At 42.2% G+C, this 22,034-nt stretch overlaps 1 protein-coding gene across 3 annotated transcripts in view; it reads left to right on the top strand.

Moving 5' to 3' along the window:
* Positions 1–22,034, top strand: part of RAB30 (RAB30, member RAS oncogene family) — a 202,609-nt gene that overhangs the window by 66,098 nt on the left and 114,477 nt on the right. The window contains exon 2 of one of the 3 annotated variants that reach the window (XM_073569187.1): positions 3,549–3,625. The exons of the other annotated variants lie outside the window; for them this stretch is intronic. The gene's annotated coding sequence lies outside the window, so the exon portion shown is untranslated. The remainder of the gene's footprint in view (positions 1–3,548; positions 3,626–22,034) is intronic. 3 annotated transcript variants of the gene reach the window in all.

The raw sequence follows: 22,034 nt of genomic DNA, 5'->3' as shown, positions 1-22,034 counted from the left end.
TGACTCTTTGGGCGATTATGTGTCCCCCATAATTTCCTGTCCTTAGTTTTGATCTTCAGGTTTCTCAATCGCTTAAAGAGGACTATCCCTTTAAGTGAGTGACAAGTTGATGGATGGGATCCAAATGCAAGGACCCTCAACAATCAAAAGATTGATGGAGGGCCGACAGCTGGGGGCCACAGTGCCTCATAATGGATGGACGGGCCTTTCATTATAGAAATCAGTGTGGGGGGGTCCTATCTGTTAGAATGCTACTAATCCTTAAAGGGAACCTGTTGGCGTGTTTTTTTTAAATATGGAAGTAGGTGTATGGCTGGGAAGGCCATTGTCCATCAATAACAATGACATATTTTTTGTAGAGATGTGATGCACCAGTCCTGAGAAATTTGGAATAAAAGACATATGCAAATCAGGCTGGAAGTGCACTGGGGGCGTGAACTAATCCTTGACACGCCCCCAGTGCACTTCAGGTCTGATTTGCATCCCATATGGCTTGTACACTGGATATCTCATGACTGGCACATCGGATCTTTACAAAATAGGTATCATTTTAACCGGTGGAAAAGCGACACCAATATTTTTGTATGTAACAACGTGCTGGCAGCTTCGCTTTAAATATATTGATGCCCGCTGTGTATATTTCCACTGCAGCTGATGAGAAAATCCCTTTAAGGAGTACTCCGCTATCAACTCTCTGGCCTGAATACGACTTAGGCAAGGGCAACCGGGAGATTTATAGTTGTAACTGTCGCACTACTACATTGCAACGGTTGTGGTCGTGTTTATTGAGCTGAGTTTGCTGTAGTATTTACATAGGACTGCAGGTAAAACCTACATAATCTCAGGAAATGCACTGTAGTGCATTGGCTGAAAAAAAGAAAAAAGTCATAAAAATGTGTGATTTTCTGCAACATGTAAAACCGCCCCCAATATTGCACAATCAGCTCTGCTACATACTGTCTATGGACACTTTGTGCAGATAAACAAACATTGACTTCCCCATCCCCCTTCCCTAGAGCGGCGGCCCCCCGAGATCTGTGAATTTTTTTTTTTTTTTTTTTAACGTCGCCTAGTTTGAATACTTGCGTGCCGAAAAAGATTTCGATTTGTTTACGGAACCGCAAATAATAATTATTAATACCGCAGAGTGAGACGTAGCTGAGCTGAATTGGTTGCGCGTCATGTAAAAAAACGTCAATGAATACTACAAGTCGGAAATAAAAAGGAGCAAAATTTTTTTTTTTTTTTGCAAATGATGAATCGCGCCCATAGGCTCTAGAATTGCGCATTTTTTGGTCTGTCTCAAATATGTTCCAAAATATGAGCTGCCTGAGGGTGAAATCTGAGAATGGAGTAAGATTTTTGTAGGTTTATGAGAAAAATGTGTTTATTTTACTCCCTTTGACTATTCCGATACTTTACTCTATCTCATGTTGTTTTTTCTCTGTTTACATCCAGAGCTGCATTCATAATTCTGCTGTTTGTATTTGTAAACAAAGAGCAGTTCAGTGCTGCACTGTGCAGCGATAAGGATAAGTCCAAATCGGCAGCGGATTTTGCTGCTGATTTCTCTCTCTGGGTTAACTCTAGGAAGAATTGACATGCTGTTGATTTACAAACCTTTGTCACGACACTTTGGGTGTGTGCACACGTTGCAGATTATGCTGCGGAATTTTTTCCGCTCGGATTTGTCTAAATCCGTAGGAAAATCCTGCGGTTTATTTGCGGATTTTTGTGGATTAGCCTGCGGTTTTCGCCTGCGGTTTTACACCTGATCATGGAGCAGATGCCAAACCGCTGCGGAATCCGCAACATGTGCACACACCCTTTGTCGGAACTGGGCGAAAACGGCGTAAGAACTCCAAAAGTCACATCATTTTAGCTTGGCGCCAATATTATGCGGTTTTTCAAAGTTTTTTCTACTCTTAAAAGTTCTGATAAATTGGGCCCAAAGTGTGGAAAATATACTATAATATTTTTTTTAGAAATTCACACTAAATACATAACATTTGAAGCCAGCCTTAACGTTCTACACCGTAAAAGTGGGCTTTTTATATGTTTCTATGACTGCCTTCTAATCCGGAATTTCTGGTAATCCCGTTTGACTTTGGAATTAAAAAAATTATTTTTTTTATATATTGTATAATTGTTTTATTATTTTGTATCTATTGTCATTTTTATTATATTTGTTTTATTGACATTTTTGTTATATTTATTTTGTGATTTGTTTATTGTTTTATTATTTCATTATTTTTTTTTTCTCTGCATGAAATAGTCTTCAGTGAGCAGACAAGCAAAAATCTGCAACCAATTAACCCCCTGAAGTCTCTGTAGAATAAGTTTCCTCTCCACAGCCATATGGTGGGAGGTCTTCCACTTAATGAACCTTCTGGCCCCCACGAAAGTTGCATTCCACGCAAATTGCAGTAACTTTATAGCGCCGACACTATATGGCGACTTTTGTAAGAGGCATAACACATTCTTTTCTAAAGCTAAAAAGAGAAAAAAAAATTATAACCCCCCCCCATCCTCTCTCCAAAAAACATGAACACGTTTACTCACCAGGATCCCCCTCAATATGAAAGTATAGAGATGCTTGCTTAAAGGGTATTCCCATCTCCAAGATCCTATCCCAAAATGTAGTTGGTGTAATAATAATAACAAGAATATTGCCAAATACCTCCAATTAGAAATGTAGCATAGTTCTTCTGATTCCCTATGTCGCTTACCCCATGTGTGGCTTGGGTATCCATGGTTAGAACCACTAACAACTAACTGTCACTATAAGAGTGGTCGTAACCATGGATAACTAAGCTACTGTAATGCCCTGCTCATAGGGTAAGGGACATAGCAAATCAGAAGAACTATACTACTATTTCTAATTGGAGCTTATTTTCTAACATTATTATTACAACTACTACATTTTGGGATAGGATCTTGGAGATGGGAATACCCCTTTAAGCATCGTTATCTCTCTCTGGAGGGTTCGACCTTTCTATGTACTACACCAGGGTCGAGGGCCAGCACTCGGTTAACCTGTACCACTACCGGAGCCTATGGGACCTGGGGAGCCCAATCTGCCCAGTTTTTAATTTGTGAAAGAGTGCGTACAAGCTGTAGAAAGAGTGCATACAAGCTGTAGAAAGAGTGCATACAAGCTGTAGAAAGAGTACGTACAAGCTGTAGAATGAGTACGTATATGCTGTAGAAGGAGTGCGTACAAGCTGTAGAAAAGTGCTTGTAAGCACTTTGCATGTTCTGCTGTCTAGCAGCGGTGGTCGGTGTCCATGCCAACAAGCTGTAAACAGAAGAAAAGTATTAATATCAAAAGAATGACTGAATTTTAAAAAGCAGTAAATTACAAAATTGCCTGTATTTGCAAGTAGAATCTGTCAATATCCATTTCTGAATTTGGGAGTAACCCCTTAAGCGAAAATGTTCGCATTCGCTGACAGCAAACACAAAGTATATTGGAAAGTTGGATAACTTGTAATTGTCCTCAATCTGTGCAGTCAGAAAGTGTTGATTCGGTTCTGTTACTTCCGTAGGCACGAAATAATGTTAAATCCAATCCGCCTCCCCCAGTAAATTTCTTGATGTACCCTCGGTGAAATTCTAAAGTAAGGTAATTACCAAAATCTCCTGTAAATGGAATTTCTTGTTCAGACATGTGCAGAACATATAAGTGCTGGGAACTAGAAACGCGTGGTATCTCCCTGACTGTACAATTGGGGGATGAAAGAAAATCTAATTTTCATTTATTCTGATTCAATCTATTCTCGTACATTCAGCACCATGGGGGCAGTTACAACTCTTTTCAATATGCAGAGATTTTTAATTACATCAAGATAGGGGTTCTTCATTAGGACAATCCTCAGTTGTATGCTCTATCGGGGCACATGAAGGTCATAGAGGAGGGTCCACACATTATGACTAGTGTTGAGCATTCCGATACTGCAAATATCGGGTATCGGCCGATATTCGCTGTACCGGAATTCCGATACCGAGTACCGATATTTTTACAATATCGGATACCGGAATCGGAAGTTCCCATAATGCAATGAGCCAGTGTTATGGCTGTGATTGGCTGCTGAAATGATGTCATCATGATGCGCGGTCTGTGCGCATCATGATGCGCGGTCTGTGCGGGCCTGCACAGAGTATGTACTCTATGTTATATGTACTGTATGTCTATTTGTATGTATTGTATGAATGTATGAATGTATTGTATGTAGTATGTATGTTGTATGAATGTATTGTATGTAGTATGTATGTTGTATGAATGTAGTATATATGTAGTATGTATGTAGTATGTATGTATGTTTTATGAATATAGTATATATGTTGTATGAATGTTGTATATATGTAGTATGTTTTTTTTTTTTTATTTTTTACATTCAACACATTAGCCGGATGATGGGACTACTACTGTCCCATCATTGGCTAATGTGTCAATCACTGTCATTGTAGCAGGCATCGCCCGATGGGACTTGTAGTCCCATCGGACGATGCCTGCACACACACACAACCCCCGGCAGGCCCGCACAGACCCCCGGCAGGACCGCACAGACCTCCGGCAGGACCGCACAGACCCCCGGCAGGCCCGCACAGACCCCCGAGAGGCCCGTACAGACCCCGCCCGCACACACAGACATGCACAGTGTCCTCCCACGCACCGCCCACACTCTTCCCCACTACCGAACTGGATGTACAAGTAAAGAAAGGGTTTTTTTAATTCCGATATTTCTGTCCCATTGACTTGAATGGGGTTTCCGGTATCGGAATCGGCGATACCCGATACTTTTTGGGTATCGGTCCGATCCGATAGTTCACAATATCGGATGGTATCGCTCAACACTAATTATGACCCTTTTCCATTAGTGCAGAGAGTGACTACTTCGTTGGTGAACCAATCCCACCATGTTTTACTTGCCTGATCATTTAAAGTAATTGCATGCAACAACTCATTTCTCCTGTAGTGGCCACTGTAGGAAAAACACTCGGCCATCTACAGAATTCTCTTGGCAGTAAAGTTTGATCATAGGCGATTTTCAAACACAATATCTACAATCATCAACTGATCACCAGTTGGTCCTAATTTATGGAATTGTTGTCAACCCGTGTTTCAACTGAGTCTTTTTGCTGAGTTTGTGGAGCTGCAACTGAGAGGAAATGCCAAATTTTTAGTAGAGTTTTGAGGAGGAACTTGGAGAGTGGCTATGTACCCAGAGTCATTTCGGAGCGGAGACTGAGCAGAAACTAATAGAGAATTTCACAAATCCTACTAAAAAAAACGCAAAGCTCCTCAAAAACTTGGAGATTCTGTTCAGTTTTTGTCCTGAAAATTCAGCAAAAAGGCTAAGCGTGCACATACCCTTGGGTCTTTTTGCTGAGTTTTTGGAGTACAAACTGAGTGGGAAATCAAAGTTTTTGAAGAGTTTTGAGATTTGGAGGAGGATTTGAAAAGTTTTCTCTAAGTTTCTGTTCCCTGGCTACGTGCACTTGGAGTCTTTTTGGAGAATAAGCTAAAATCCTTCTCAAAGATCAAAAACTCCTCAAAATCTTGGAGGTTCCGTTCAGTTTCCTCTAAAAGAACACTCAGCAAAAAAGATTATTTATATTCTAGTGCCATTAATTCCACAGCGCTTTACAGACATTATTGGCACTGTCCTCATTGGGGCTCACAATCTACATTCCCTATCAGTATGTCTTTGGAGTGTGGGAGGAAATCAGAGGAAACCCACGCAAACGCAGGGAGAACATACAAACTCCTTGCAGATGTTGTCCTTGGTGGGATTTGAACCAAGGACTCCGGCGCTGTAAGGCTGCAGTGCTAACCACTGAGCCACCATGCTATGTTGTATACCTCTAGGGTACATTCACAAAGCGTCTTTATGAAGCCGGTGGATGTGTCAAGGTTTTCTAGTCAAAGCAGCTGCAATAAAAAGTCGTGAAGAGCCTTTTTCCTGATGCGACTTAGCTGTCAATTTTGCCGTTATTTTTGCGGTGTCTTTTTTTCTATGATTTAAACTGTAATTAGCAAAAATGGACACGCTACTTCATGATTGGTTCCAAAACCTGCAGCAGTTAAAATAAATTTGATAAAAAAAGGTCCATGTTCCAAAATCCATATAAAATGGTGATTTTAATAAACATTGCGGCTGTCACGGGGTTACCGCAACGGCGCGGAGCCAGAAGACTGCAGCGTCTGATTGCTCCTACTCCGCCGCTGAGAAGAAGCACGTCCCTTGTTTATTAAACGTGTTTATTTCTTCCAGCAGAACAGGAGTTAATCGGCCATGTTGGAAATCTCGTTGTTCAGCTGTGCTTGGTTAGCCACTCCTTTTCCATGTAAAAGCTGGACTCTATTACCAAGTCCTTGTTAGAGTTATCTCTTGCTTTATGACAATAATAATAATCCCTTATCCTTCCCTATTTTGCTTTCTTCCCCTTCCTGCACACCCCAGTGCATTCCTCTGTTATATGTGAGTGAATATTTTGTGTGTGGCGTTTTAAGTTTTCCGCTTGTCTTTGTTGCCCTGTTTATTGGATTGGTGTACTGTGGTGCACAGTAGCACCCTTCTCACCTGGGTGGGGGAAGGGGACAGACGAAGGGCTAACTTAGGAGATAAGGCAAGGGTGGAGGTCCCGGCATCTTCATCCTATGAAGTATCCCGGGGAGCAGGGCGAGCTAGGGCACCCTTTAGTGTTAGGGCCAGGAAAGGTGCCCCTGGTCCCAGGTCACTCGACAGCTAAGTCGTGACAGCGGCTTTTCAGAGAAACTCATACTATAAAGGCTGCCAGGGCCTGAGATCGCTCTGTAGACTAGTCGGCTTCTCCCCACCTGGTGCCGTATCTCCATATGTGCTCGGTCGACAGGTTCACTTTAAGCCTGGCATTTCATACGAATGATGGGCAAGATACTTAATTAATTAGGTGTATATTATCACTTCACCTTGCCAGAAATGTTACTGTACACATGGCCACTGGGCAGCTCTCATAGCAGATCAGCAATGACAACCGCAGGGGTCTCCTCCACCCCGGGTTGTTAAGCCAACCCATCGGCAGTCATATGATCTGGGTGCCGATGAACAGGATTATTGACATGTTAAATGCCGCTGTTGGAGATTGACAGCGGCATTTAACATGTTAACAGCCGCGGATGGATCGCGATTCCACCCGCGGCTGTTAGGGGCACATGTCTGCTTTGCTGGAAAACATGCGGGCTCATCTCCGGAGCCCGCAAGTGATACAGGGACACGACCGATTCTTCCCGGATGAAGGCAAGAGCTGAAACACTCATAGGGGACCTGGCACACTCTCTCAGCTTGGGTAATTTTACTTTCTATTTATGATCGCTTCTATTTGCACTTTATTTTTTATTGTGCCCACTAACTTATATTACTTTAACAATAGATCTTTCTATACATATCTGACCTATCTAGAATTTCTGCACGATATACTGTACATGCCCATATTTACACTGGAAACTCATTAACCTTCTGCTATCACATTACTTTTGGTTTTTTTTCCTGTATTTGGGCCATTTACCTATTTATTGTGCTAAGTGCACACATATTGAAGCAATGCACCTATATTTATCCGTACACAATATGCTGTGACTAGCGCCCTCTCATTTCTTGGTCCGGCTGTGAATATTTTATATGTGATTTGTGCAATGAAGTTTTTTACTTTTTAAATAATAATTTTTTTTTTTTTTGTGATCTGGTCTTTTATGCACCATTTCTCTATATGGTCCCTCAATCGTTCCTTTTGTCCATATATGTGTTCATGCTGACCCATATCAGCCAGTTTACCATTGTCCTCTTGGCTTTCTAGCTGGGAACATGGAGTATTGAAATGACGGCCTCCATCTTTAACAACTGTATTATTGTCACAGGGTCCCCCGAGCTCCGCTCTGCTCTTTCCTCCTCTTCCTCAGTGACTTTTCCTTGAAGGTGTTGCACTTAAATCAGTGCATTTCCTGATCTAGGTCGGCCTGGGATGGGAAAAAAATAAAATAAAATCATAAAAACCAGAGTAGAAAAAGCAGAAACTTAAAATGTGTTCATGTTGCCTGAGAGACAAATTTCATTCAGCTTTAGCTGTACGTCGGACATTCATCTATCTGAGATGCTGACGTTACATGGTAAAGATCCCGTCCGGCACGTTTCCTGCTTCCTAATTGTAGCTCTACAGGAAACTCTTCAGCAAAGTTGTGATTAGTGGTGCTGTAGTGGCAAACCACAGAGGACATTAAGACAACCTCAAGAAACTTGTGGCAAACCTACGGAGAAGATGACACTTTAGATGTTGAACCTGTACCTATAGCCAAAAATAACTCTATAATCTCTGTTAGGGCTGAGACAGGAGACCAAAAAGTGACTAAATGTTATCTTCCGTTACTTGATCTGAATTTACACCATCTTATACCTATGCCTATGCTGCTGTAAGTTCAGGACAACACATCTGCGGTCACGTCATTAATAGTGGCTGTGATGCAAACCCTAAAATGCAGCATGAATTCCTAATCTACCAATGTCATGCTCAGGAGTGTCTAGAAAGCTGAGATATGAGACACTGTTTTTCTCTTTTGGTCCTCTCTAGTAGATCTAGCTCTATGCTGCTGTAAGTACAGGTTCTAAAGTCATCGTGTGGACCAAGAATTATTGTTGGAATACAAACCCTAAAATGCAGCATGAATTCCTAGCCTACCAATATCATGCTCAGGATTGTTTAGAAAGCTGAGAAGTGAGACACTGTTTTTATTTTTCGGTCCTCTCTAGTAGATCTAGCTCTATGCTGCTGTAAGTACAGGTCCTAAGGTCATCATATGGGCCAAGAATCGTGGCCGGAATACAAACCCTAAAATGCAGCATGAATTCCTAATCTACCAATGTCATGCTCAGGAGTGTCTAGAAAGCTGAGATATGAGACACTATTTTTCTCTTTTGGTCCTCTCTAGTAGATCTAGCTCTATGCTGCTGTAAGTACAGGTTCTAAAGTCATCGTGTGGACCAAGAATTATTGTTGGAATACAAACCCTAAAATGAAGCATGAATTCCTAGCCTACCAATATCATGCTCAGGAGTGTTTAGAAAGCTGAGAAATGAGACACTGTTTTTATTTTTCGGTCCTCTCTAGTAGATCTAGCTCTATGCTGCTGTAAGTACGGGTCCTAAGGTCATTATATGGGCCAACAATCGTGGCTGGAATACAAACCCTAAAATGCAGCATGAATTCCTAATCAACCAATTTCATGCTCAGGAGTGTTTAGAAAGCTGGGCTATGAGACACAGTTTTTTTTTTCGGTTTTCTCTAGTAGATCTAGCTCTATGCTGCTATAAGTACGGGTCCTAAGGTAAGCAGGTGGGCCAAGTATCATTGCTCAAATACAGACCCTAAAATGCAGCATGAATTCCTAATCTGCCAATGTTATGCTCAGGAGTGTCTTGGAAGTTGGGATATGAGACAGTGGGCTTTTCTGGTCCTCTCTAGTAGATCTAGCTCTATGCTGCTGTAAGTACAGGTCATAAGGTCATCAGTTGGGCCAACTGATGGAGCACGGTTTTATGAATCAGACCTTAAAAAATAAGTTGACCAGAATTCCTGTCCTAGCAGTATTATACTCACAAGTTTTTAGGAAGCTGAGATCCACAAGGAACTGTTTGTTTAGGTCCTCAGTAGAAGATTTGATTTAGTTGTCCCTCTGTATCCCTGGACAGAAATGAGCACGAGGTGTTGCTGACTTATAGAACCTGAGCCAATTTCTTCGTAAAAACTGAATTGTTGACCTCAGAGGGTGAAACCGGGTCATAAAATCTACAGTGAGCAAAGCTTAAGGCTGTAGACGTTACTGCAAAAACAAGTCAGCTGCTTTCACGTATTTATAATTCCATCACAGGACTTTTGTCTCCGTACCAAGGTTTGCTGAAAAATTTGCATGGGTTCCATATCCCGGACATATTGAATTTTCATCAATGTAAGTTGTCTCCAGATAGGTGGAATCATATGATAAGAGTTTTCACCAATCTGTAGTCTTAATCTGAATTTTAGGACTGTTTCTCAACAAGTGCAGGAGATATTTTCAGAATCAAGAGTTGCCCTTTGGATGTGGGGTCTCAAGTTAAGAAAAGGACATTGCGGTATAATAGCGGCATGGTATGGCTGCATATTGATTAGCTATATCACCAGTGTCTAAGTAATCTGAAGTCTGACCATTTCAGAATCAAGAAGTCATTATGTCTTTGGCACTCCTGATGGTCCAGGAGGTTGTTGTTGTTTTTTTGGTTTTTCCATTTAATACCTTGGTGTCCCCCATTGATCGGTTCCTAATAAAATAGGCAAGAGGAGGGACCTCTGTATCTACAATCTTCCATTGGTAACCACCAGTATAGGTAGAGGATCTGTAGCACGTGGTGGGTGTTAATTTGAAGCACCCAATGAAGAAGTGTATCTTATCTGAAACGAGGTGACATATTTTGGAACATGCTTGTATTAAAGAGTAAGTAGTAATTTCCCAGCAGTTGAAATGCGAAAAAACAAAATGTTCCGCTTTGTAATCTGTCGGATGTCTTGAGTACCTTGCGGTGTAGGATTTATGTACAGTTTGTTGCAGCAGATGACAGCACGGATCTAAGAGAAGTGATATTCGAAGAGTTAGGATCCTTTGCTGAGCTTGTGGCATCCCGACAGCTTGGAATATAACCTGCTTGCATTTTATGTATAATTAAACGGTACAATGTGGGCGCGTTATGAAGCTCGGCAGGGCGCTCGGCACCGACAATAGGCTTTGACGAATGTATAAGATCCGGTATAATCAGGTTTATCTTTGGTCCTCTCTATGCTGGGTTAGAGGGCCAACATAGGACCCGAGGTTGCTCCTGAGGGACAATGTTCTGATGTTGATATTGGCACTCTACTGCAACACTGCTCCTTAGGTCCATGGTTGGGCAGAGGAGCACTGGGTCACCACAGAATTCAAGATCTTTGTGTAGGTAGAGATCATCACAAGAAAATTAAATCAATCCAGCCTTAACATGGCCCAAAAGGTCTAGCAGTGAAGGTCAACATCAAAGAAGAAATTAGCGTGAGAGTGAGGAGGAGGTGGAGGTCAACATCAAGGAAGAGCACTGGCCCACCAGAAGAATTATCGAATCTTCCCTAAACTCAGGTTTTGACTTGCTATGTCTCTTTTCCAGCCAGACTAGAGATCTACCAAAGGTCATGCATTGAAGAACTGTTCAAGCCAAATTATATGGGCTCATAGGTCCAGGTTCTCGTCAAGACAAATAAGGTTCTTGAGGTGAACCAAAGGTCATAATGTACTCATCCACTATAGGACTCAAGCATTCTCTCATAAACTCTGGTTCTGATGCGATAATGGATCATTTAACGAAAAAATGGTCCACGAGGACCAGCGTTAGTCTTTTAAGGTTATTCTAGACCTTCACTGTATTTAAGAATTCTGTTGTGGACTAAGCACCAGTCATAGTAGTAGTGCCCTTTAGATCCAGGAATGGTGGCACAGGGTTGAGTTGGCACACCGGAGGGTCAATGAAGAATAAATATTCTGCATGCCCCTTTACCCTCCATAAGCTTCATTGCTATTTTTTGGGGAGATTCCCACTGATGTAACTGGCATTTTTCCTGAGATTTGGGCCCCACCAGGAATGGAGATGTACCAAGCAGGGTCTGCTCTTTAGTAATTTCTATGTGAGTTCTGAAAATCATGAGCAAGCTGGCTCAGTAATTTTTGGAACTCCTATACACACGGCAACCTATCTATTCTTCACATTGTTTGATAAGGCCTTGTTCTCGAGATAGATGTGGGTCCCAGAGGTGGAACCTTCATCTTTCAAATATTTATGGCACATACCATGGATCGGAATTAGTAGTTCCAACTTTTCTTAAATAATTGCAGGGAAACAGATGTGAGTAGAATAGAAATGTTAAGAACTGTAGAATTAGACTATTCATAAACTTCAGTTTACTGATTGGACAGAGGATAGGTAATATTTACCCAGGAAATTACCCGTGAATTGCTTTGTTTGAAGTTTCCTCTTACATCACTCTAGAGAATCTTTGTGTCATCATTATCTGCATTTTGCAGGATTTATTTCAATTATCCCATGTCATCAAAGAAAATGTTTTCTATAGAGTCTGAAGCTGAATAGACAGATATCCTGTGTATTGTGCCTTCTGACAAAGCTGTGGCGAAACGTGGCTTGATGCAGAGTACACTTACACATTGCACTGTTTAGGTAATTGGGTTACTCTTAGTCTCCTTGGGATGTGATACATGTGTGATTGGATCAGAGCAACATACATTGAGATCTAAATAGATTTCTTGAACCTGATAAGGATACTGTATTATTGAAAACCCATGTCACAATGGTGCAGTTTTATAGTAGTTATATTATTGAACATAGGGGCAGTATTATAGTAGTTATATTCTTGTACATAGGGGCAGTATTATAGTAGTTATATTCTTGTACATAGGGGGCAGTATTATAGTAGTTATATTCTTATACATAGGGGCAGTATTATAGTAGTTATATTCTTGTACATAGGGGCAGTATTATAGTAGTTATATTCTTGTACATTGGGGCAGTATTATAGTAGTTATATTCTTGTATGTAGGGGCAGTATTATAGTAGTTATATTCTTGTACATAGGGGGCAGTATTATAGTAGTTATATTCTTGTACATAGGGGCAGTATTATAGTAGTTATAATCTTGTAGATAGGAGCAGTATTATAGTAGTTTTATTCTTGTACATAGGGACAGTATTATAGTAGCTATATTCTTGTATGTAGGGGCAGTATTATAGTAGTTATATTCTTGTATGTAGGGGCAGTATTATAGTAGTTATATTCTTGTACATGGGGGCAGTATTATAGTAGTTATATTCTTGTACATAGGAGGCAGTATTATAGTAGTTATATTCTTGTACATAGGGGGCAGTATTATAGTAGTTATATTCTTGTACATAGGGACAGTATTATAGTAGTTATATTCTTGTACATAGGAGCAGTATTATAGTAGATATATTCTTGTACATAGGAGCAGTATTATAGTAGTTATATTCTTGCACATAGGAGCAGTATTATAGTAGTATATTCTGCTTTGTGTTACAATAACACAAATGTATTGACTGTGTAATCGAGGAAGGATTACGGCGTTATTGATATTAGTGTGACCTGTGACTGGAGTGAGTGCCTCAGATAATATTCAATTGAGCTATAACTGATATCGGTTTATCCGCCTGTTCCTGATGTCCATACAATAAGACGGTAATCTTATCAAAGCTTCTGGCAATGTAGTGGAGCAACCGACGCTGGCAGTGGATGCGGCAGATTGCGGCACTTCATGGGTCAGTGTTGGGGGTTGGGTTCCTAAGGCTGGTAACTCACAGATCTGCAGGCAACATTCACTCCTACAAAGACATTTCCAGTTCCTTCCCTTCCTACTAAATTAGCTCTGTGTTTTCACCTCTGCTCTTATTTCCTATTTGCCATCTCTCCGTTATTTTCTTCCACGCTTTATTTATAAATCAGACATCTTTTTTAGATTTTGAACTTTAAAAGGGGCGGTAAACTTAATGATGACCGCTTAGAGAAGTGCAGTTGATAAGATAAGGTGTTTATGTTTTGCGTGGCGCCTCTGTTATACCTGATTAATACATTTCCAAAATAACAGAAACATCGCATAGCAGAATTTTAAGAAAAGACGTTGATCGTTTTGTTTTCTGGAAGATAAGCCGCTGCCAGAGAAGTCTGGCAGAGTCTTTCTCAAAGAAAAATATAGGTGTGTTTGGAAATAGGCGGGTGCTGTACTCCCATGGGAAATGAATGGAGCGGAGGCCGAACATACGCACCTCTGCTCCATTCTGCAAAAACCTTGATCTCGGGATTACTGAGGGGTCCCAGATGTTGAGACCCCCAGTGATAAGCAAGTTATCCGCTATCCTTTAGATAAGGGATAACTTGTTATATGTTGGAATAACCCTTTAAATCTCTTGACCTTATGCCTTAATATTTGGCTACGCCAGACAGAAATGCTTCGGAATATATAGATTTTCTAATAAGCATAAAATAAAAGTTAATTTAAAAGCAAAAGCAAGAAAAAAAAGGTAAAATACCATACGCTTTGTTTTAAGAGTCAAAATGTGCCCCATTCCTAAAGGGTTAATGGAATTATTGGTCATTCTATCAGAACCCAGTGTAGAATGTTTGAGAGATCTGAAATAGAGTTTCCCTTAAAGTTGCTCGCCAGCTTGCGTTTCTCCTTAAAGGGATAGTCCATGTTTCTGTGCTGTGTGTAGTATTGCATCTCCTTTGCAGTAATTGAGACTGAGCTGCAATACCACACACAACCTCTGGACAGATGTGGCGCTATTTTGGAAAGAAAATAGTAAAGTTTTTAAGATTCTGGATAGAGTATAATAAAGTTCAGGACATTATAAGCTTTTATAAATCCAGATGTGCCATACTTCCCGTTATTTTTTTTTAATCTGGCTGCAAATGTGTTTTATACTGTCCGAATAGAATTTACAAATTTTTTTTTTCAGTTTTTAAAAGGCAGATTCTGAAAGCAGAATATGTGGGATTCGTTTCATACAGCGATCGGTAGGGCTTAGTTTCTCTATCCATATGCTCTGGGCATGAAGGCCCCCTGTGCCGAGTGCTTGTAGGTACGATCCTTTTATTATAGGACTGCAGACAAATTACCGCTGCTTGAAAAACTAATGAAGACCACCGGGAGCAACTCTCAGTAATTTCCCTTTAATTTGGTTTAGGGGGTTTGTTTGCTGAAAATGATTCAATTTAGCAGAAAATTGTCGATACAGAACAAGCATGTACGTCGTCAACGTGTTGCCGGAACTTAAACGTTTTGTGATACAGATACTTTATCATTTACTAGCTGAAGAGCCCGGCGTTGTCCGGGCATAGTAACTAACTGTGGTTAGTTATAATAAATTATAATGATTATCCTCCATCCAGTCCCGTGCCCATATACCCATCATACATATCCTCCATCCCATAGTCCCGTGCCCATATACCCATCATACATGTCCTCCATCCCATAGTCCTGTGCCCATATACCCATCATACATATCCTCCATCCCATAGTCCCGTGCCCATATACCCATCATACATGTCCTCCATCCCATAGTCCTGTGCCCATATACCCATCATATATATCCTCCATCCCATAGTCCCGTGCCCATATACCCATCATACATGTCCTCCATCCCATAGTCCTGTGCCCATATACCCATCATACATATCCTCCATCCCATAGTCCAGTGCCCATATACCCATCATACATATCCTCCATCCCATAGTCCCGTGCCTATATACCCATCGTACATATCCTCCATCCCATAGTCCTGTGCCCATATACCCATCATACATATCCTCCATCCCATAGTCCCGTGCCTATATACCCATCATACATATCCTCCATCCCATAGTCCCGTGCCCATATACCCATCATACATATCCTCCATCCCATAGTCCCGTGCCCATATACCCATCGTACATATCCTCCATCCCATAGTCCCGTGCCCATATACCCATCGTACATATCCTCCATCCCATAGTCCCGTGCCCATATACCCATCGTACATATCCTCCATCCCATAGTCCCGTGCCTATATACCCATCGTACATATCCTCCATCCCATAGTCCCGTGCCCATATACCCGTCGTACATATCCTCCATCCCATAGGCCCGTGCCCATATACCCGTCATACATATCCTCCATCCCATAGGCCCGTGCCCATATACCCGTCATACATATCCTCCATCCCATAGGCCCGTGCCCATATACCCGTCATACATATCCACGATCCCATAGTCCCGTGCCCATATACCCATCACACATCCTCCATCCCATAGTCCCGTGCCCATATACCCATCATACATATCCTCCATCCCATAGTCCCGTGCCCATATACCCATCATACATATCCTCCATCCCATAGTCTCATGCCCATATACCCATCATACATATCCTCCATCCCATAGTCTCATGCCCATATACCCATCATACATATCCTCCATCTCATAGTCCCATGCCCATATACCCATCATACATATCCTCCATCCCATAGTCGAGTGCCCATATACCCATCAAACATATTCTCCATCCCATAGTCCCGAGCTGGATGGCGTTGAGCATGGAGTTCCTAGAGATGTGCTGTTATGTGACCTGTCTGTGTGGCTCTGTGTGCGGTCGCTGATGATGCGATTTTCTACACCAGTAACAATAGAGCCTGGCAGTAATAGAAGAGAAGGGATTCATTTCTGTCCTGTGATCTCTGCTCCTTTCTGCGGGGCAGACAATGGCTGGAGCTTATGTTCCCAGGGATGCTAGATTTCTCTCACCCGGTCAGTGTCTGCTGAGGTGTTGTGGAGTGGGATAACTGTTGCTTATAGCAATCAATTACAGCTCAGCTTCTTTTAACCAGCTCTGGTGAAATGAAAGATGCTTTGTGATTCGTTTCTATGGGCAACAAAGTGTAACCTGAAGATGTGCCTGTCAAATAAATATAAACAGTAAATTAGATATTTATGATATATATATATATATATATATATATATATATATATATATATATATGATGTACAATAACAAATTATATTGTAGTACTGTGTTAGGCAGAAAAAGTGATGTGAATACTTTTCTGCCCAATGATGACAAAGTATTCTAGGAGTGATACCTTTATTGGCCAACCAGAAATAGTATGTTTGCAGCTTTCAGAGCACAGAGGCTCCTTCTTCAGTAATCAGAGCACAGAGGCTCCATTCTTTGCAATCCTGCCTGAAGAAGGAGCCTCTGTGCTCTGAAAGCTGCAAACATACTATTTCTGGTTGGCCAATAAAGATATCAGTCCTAGAATACTTTTGTCATCATTGGGCAGAAAAGTATTCACATCGATTATATATATATTTATTATACAGGCTTTGTGGAGTGGGCGGAGCTATGTGGAGTGGGCGTGGCTTGATACATACATACACTCATTTATATATACAGTATACACTCACTGGCCACTTTATTAGGTACACCATGCTAGTAAGGGGTTGGACCCCCTTTTGCCTTCAGAACTGCCTCAATTCTTCGTGGCAGAGATTCAACAAGGTGCTGGAAGCATTCCTCAGAGATTTTGGACCATATTGACATGATGGCATCACACAGTTGGCGCAGATTTGTCGGCTGCACATCCCTGATGCGAATCTCCCGTTCCACCACATCCCAAAGATGCTCTATTGGATTGAGATCTGGTGACTGAGGAGGCCATTTGAGTACAGTGAACTCATTGTCATGTTCAAGAAACCAATCTGAGATGATTCGAGCTTTATGACATGGCGCATTATCCTGCTGAAAGTAGCCATCAGATGTTGGGTACATTGTGGTCATAAAGGGATGGACATGGTCAGCAACAATACTCAGGTAGGCTGTGGCGTTGCAACGATGCTCAATTGGTACCAAGGGGCCCAAAGAGTGCCCAGAAAAAATTCCCCACACCATGACACCACCACCACCAGCCTGAACCGTTGATACAAGGCAGGATGGATCCATGCTTTCATGTTGTTTACGCCAAATTCTGACCCTACCATCCGAATGTCGCAGCAGAAATCGAGACTCATCAGACCAGGCAACGTTTTTCCAATCTTCTACTGTCCAATTTCGATGAGCTTGTGCAAATTGTAGCCTCAGTTTCCTGTTCTTAGCTGAGAGGAGTGGTACCCAGTGTGGTCTTCTGCTGCTGTAGCCCATCTGCCTCAAAGTTCGACGCACTGTGCGTTCAGAGATGCTCTTCTGCCTACCTTGGTTGTAACGGGTGGCAATTTGAGTCACTGTTGCCTTTCTATCAGCTCGAACCAGTCTGCCCATTCTCCTCTGACCTCTGGCATCAACAAGGCATTTCCGGCCACAGAACTGCCGCTCACTGGATTTTTTTTCTTTTTCGGACCATTCTCTGTAAACCCTAGAGATGGTTGTGCGTGAAAATCCCAGTAGATCAGCAGTTTCTGAAATTCTCAGACCAGCCCTTCTGGCACCAACAATCATGCCACGTTCAAAGGCACTCAAATCACCTTTCTTCCCCATACTGATGCTCGGTTTGAACTGCAGGAGATTGTCTTGACCATGTCTACATGCCTAAATGCACTGAGTTGCCGCCATGTGATTGGCTGATTAGAAATTAAGTCTTAACACACAGTTGGACAGGTGTACCTAATAAAGTGGCCAGTGAGTGTATATACAGTAGATAGCAGTCTAAGCTCCATTTTACTAATTCAAAGCTTCAAATCCCCTCCCAAAAGAGAGATTGAAATGATAAGATTCTGACTTCCTGCGGCCACCACTAGAGGGAGCTCACTGTATACTGTATTATCACTAACCCCTTTACCGCTCCATGATGTACTTTTATGTCATGTTGCAGGTACGGTCAGAGTGACTGCAGACTTGTAGCTTAAAGACAGACAAGGCCATTAAAGGAGTTGAATAGGTTTTCCAGGACTTATATATTGATGACTAGTTTATAGCATAAGTTATCAAAAGCGAGATTAGTGGGCCCCCTCCACCGATCAGTTGTATTCAGCTGTGGATGTACAGCACCGCCCACTGTGTAGTGGCCGCTCTCATGTATTTCAGCTCATCTGTGTCATGTCCCCCTGGAAGACCTGGAGTTAGATGGTCACGTCAAGTAATGAATCGCTGGTCTTCTTTAGAGAATGTGTAATTTGTGTTGCATATTAAATGGATTTAGTTTCCTCTGGTGCTGAAGAGGTTAACAAACCTTTTTATGCTGGTTAGAAATATGCAGCTTCATTTCAGCTGCTTCTGATGTGGTCATTACCTCTTCCTATGTAAACTCGTCAGACCTTCTTGTCCCTGCTGGTGAAAGATTTGTCTTCCTGTGCTGTGTCCTAAAGCTAAGTGGTTGGAGTGGAGTTTTTGTAGTAGTGATCTGTAGTTTGCTGGAGTATGTGTTTGTTTATCTTCTGGTGTTTCCATTTAGTTTATTCCCCCTGTCCCTATCCTCTTCCTTATTGTTGGTTAGTGCTTTTGTGTGTTAAGAGGTTTTCTGTTATCCCTGTTTTGTCTTTGTATCTTATTTATCTTACATTTCTGTCCCATGCCTCATGGTGTGGGGGAGGGGACAGATTAGGGTTTAACAGGAGCATAGTAAGGTTGGAGACTCGGGCCTCTCTACCTTCAAAAGTACCTTCAGGACAGGGATAGTTAGGGTCGCAGTTCCAGGGACAGTTTGATGCCCCCCTTCTTTACTGAAGTCCATCACAGCGTGACATCACCATGGAAGTGAATTAGAGCTGGTATACAGAACAGGAGAACTGAACTAAGAGCTAATGCTATAGTTTTTCTTGTTGTTTTTGCCCAGTGTATGGCTGACACTTCTTAGAGTACAAGTCATTAGAAGAAAGACTGAGCATAAACTAAACACATAGTGAAGGCAAGGAGAATACAGCTCTTAAATCTGCAGAACTGTAATTTTATTTATAGAGTATAATCATAGCTGTGTTTTAAAATTTCTACAAGATAAGTAATATAATGTATGTACACAGTCACTCCACCAGCAGAATAGTGAGTGCAGCTCTGGAGTATAATACAGGAGGTAACTCAGGATCAGTAATGTAATGTATGTACACAGTGACTCCACCAGCAGAATAGTGAGTGCAGCTCTGGGGTATAATACAGGAGGTAACTCAGGATCAGTAATGTAATGTATGTACACAGTGACTCCACCAGCAGAATAGTGAGTGCAGCTCTGGAGTATAATACAGGAGGTAACTCAGGATCAGTAATGTAATGTATGTACACAGTGACTCCACCAGCAGAATAGTGAGTGCAGCTCTGGAGTATAATACAGGAGGTAACTCAGGATCAGTAATGTAATGTATGTACACAGTGACTGCACCAGCAGAATAGTGAGTGCAGCTCTGGAGTATAATACAGGAGGTAACTCAGGATCAGTAATGTATGTACACAGTGACTCCACCAGCAGAATAGTGAGTGCAGCTCTGGAGTATAATACAGGATGTAACTCAGGATCAGTAATGTAATGTATGTACACAGTGACTCCACCAGCAGAATAGTGAGTGCAGCTCTGGAGTATAATACAGGAGGTAACTCAGGATCAGTAATGTAATGTATGTACACAGTGACTGCACCAGCAGAATAGTGAGTGCAGCTCTGGAGTATAATACAGGATGTAACTCAGGATCAGTAATGTATGTACACAGTGACTGCACCAGCAGAATAGTGAGTGCAGCTCTGGAATATAATACAGGAGGTAACTCAGGATCAGTAATGTATGTACACAGTGACTGCACCAGCAGAATAGTGAGTGCAGCTCTGGAGTGTATCTCAGGATCTGTACAGAATAAGAAGTGTAATGAGTGCACTTAGAGGCTGCACTTCTATCTACATGTTTTCTATATGTACGCTTATATGCACAGTTGGACAGATGTTGTACCTTTGGAAAGCTTTGGTATTTCAGTAGCGTAGTGAACATCTGTTCCAGTAATATAAAGACATGTTTTTCTCCTTGAAGGGTTTCCTTGCTTTGGTAATCTTTATAGGTTCCTCACGCTCTTACATGCAGTAGATCTCATGGAGATTATGTTCCAAATATAAACCATTTAGGTGCACGGATCTCTGGTAAAAAAAATAATAGCAGAACACAGAATGTGAAATAAGACACGTACTATGGTCCGGTTGTGCAGACCACACCTGTGGGTAGAGATCCAGATCTTACCGTCATCTATCATCTAAGTAGGTAGATAAAAGTTCTTGGGTCTTTTTTTTTTAGTCAATGACTAGCGTCCTTTTGGCATCCATTAGTCTGGTACGCCTTGTGCAAGAATTTTTCTACATAAGTAGCCCATGTGTAGGGAAGGTGACCTGACGGACGGACTGACTGGTCAGATTTCAGAAGGGAAAACAGCTAGGAAAGAGTCGGTGACGTGCAGTACCTTGGGTTGACCACTAGATGGCAGGGAGGAGTGTGAGCATAGGACTTGACATCAGCTTAGGGCTAAGAAACCGTTGGTCATGGGGGCGGAGTTACAGGGAATCGGGAAAGCTATAAATTTGACAGGAGGGTTCCAGAAGATTTCAGTCCCCAGGGGGAGCTCAAGTGACTGGAAGACTGCGACAGTTTGTGCGCTGTGAGGAGAATCTAACCAGGGGACTGAGGAGAGAAGAAGTTAGGGGGGTGGTCCTGACAGAGAGTACCGCAGTACACACGAGGCCATTGGGAACAGCATACCGTATTGAAGACGAAACTGACCAGTGAAAGTGCTGATGGTGCAGGGGCCTAAGGCGGCCACAGTGACTGAGCTGACAGGATCGTCATTAAATGAGAGAGGGACGGTACGTGTATATACAGTACGGTGTGTGTAGCAGGCCTGGACACGGAGGGCCGTGAAGAGAATTTGCAGTGTCCTGTGAGGGCCGTCAGTCGGACGGCGGGAAATAAACTTGGATCTCTTGCACCCGAAATCTGCCTCCATCTTGTGTCTGTACGTTACTGCACGGTATACAGAGGGACCACCCCTCCCAGCCCGGCCCACCGACCCTACACATGCATCAAATTTGGTTTTTGGTAACCCCCATGCGTCTGGTCACGAATATGCTCATGGTGGTCTCATAGTTGTATTGATGGGAAAGCAAATGAATCGTTGCCTGATATCATGAGGTCCTAAGGTTGAGGAAAGCAGAATGCCTGCGATGTAACCCCTGAAAAAGCACTTAGGCCGGAGTCACACTACAGCGAGATACGGCCGAGTCTCGCAGGTTAAAACCAAGCTCTGGCACCGGCACTCCGGAGCGGAGCGTGCAGCTCCATGTATTGCTGTGCGGCTGCACGCTCCGCTCCGGAGTATCGGTGCCAGAGCTTGGTTTTAACCTGCGAGACTCGGCCGTATCTCGCTGTGTGTGATCCCGGCCTTAGTTTCGAACACAGGTGAGAGGTACACAGTGCCTCCAAGGTGTTTGC

The sequence above is a fragment of the Dendrobates tinctorius genome, unplaced genomic scaffold (genome assembly GCF_039654945.1).
Source record: "Dendrobates tinctorius isolate UK_male_01 unplaced genomic scaffold, ASM3965494v1 ptg000023l, whole genome shotgun sequence".
Lineage (NCBI taxonomy): Eukaryota > Metazoa > Chordata > Amphibia > Anura > Dendrobatidae > Dendrobates > Dendrobates tinctorius.
This window is presented reverse-complemented; position numbering and strand designations above follow the sequence as displayed.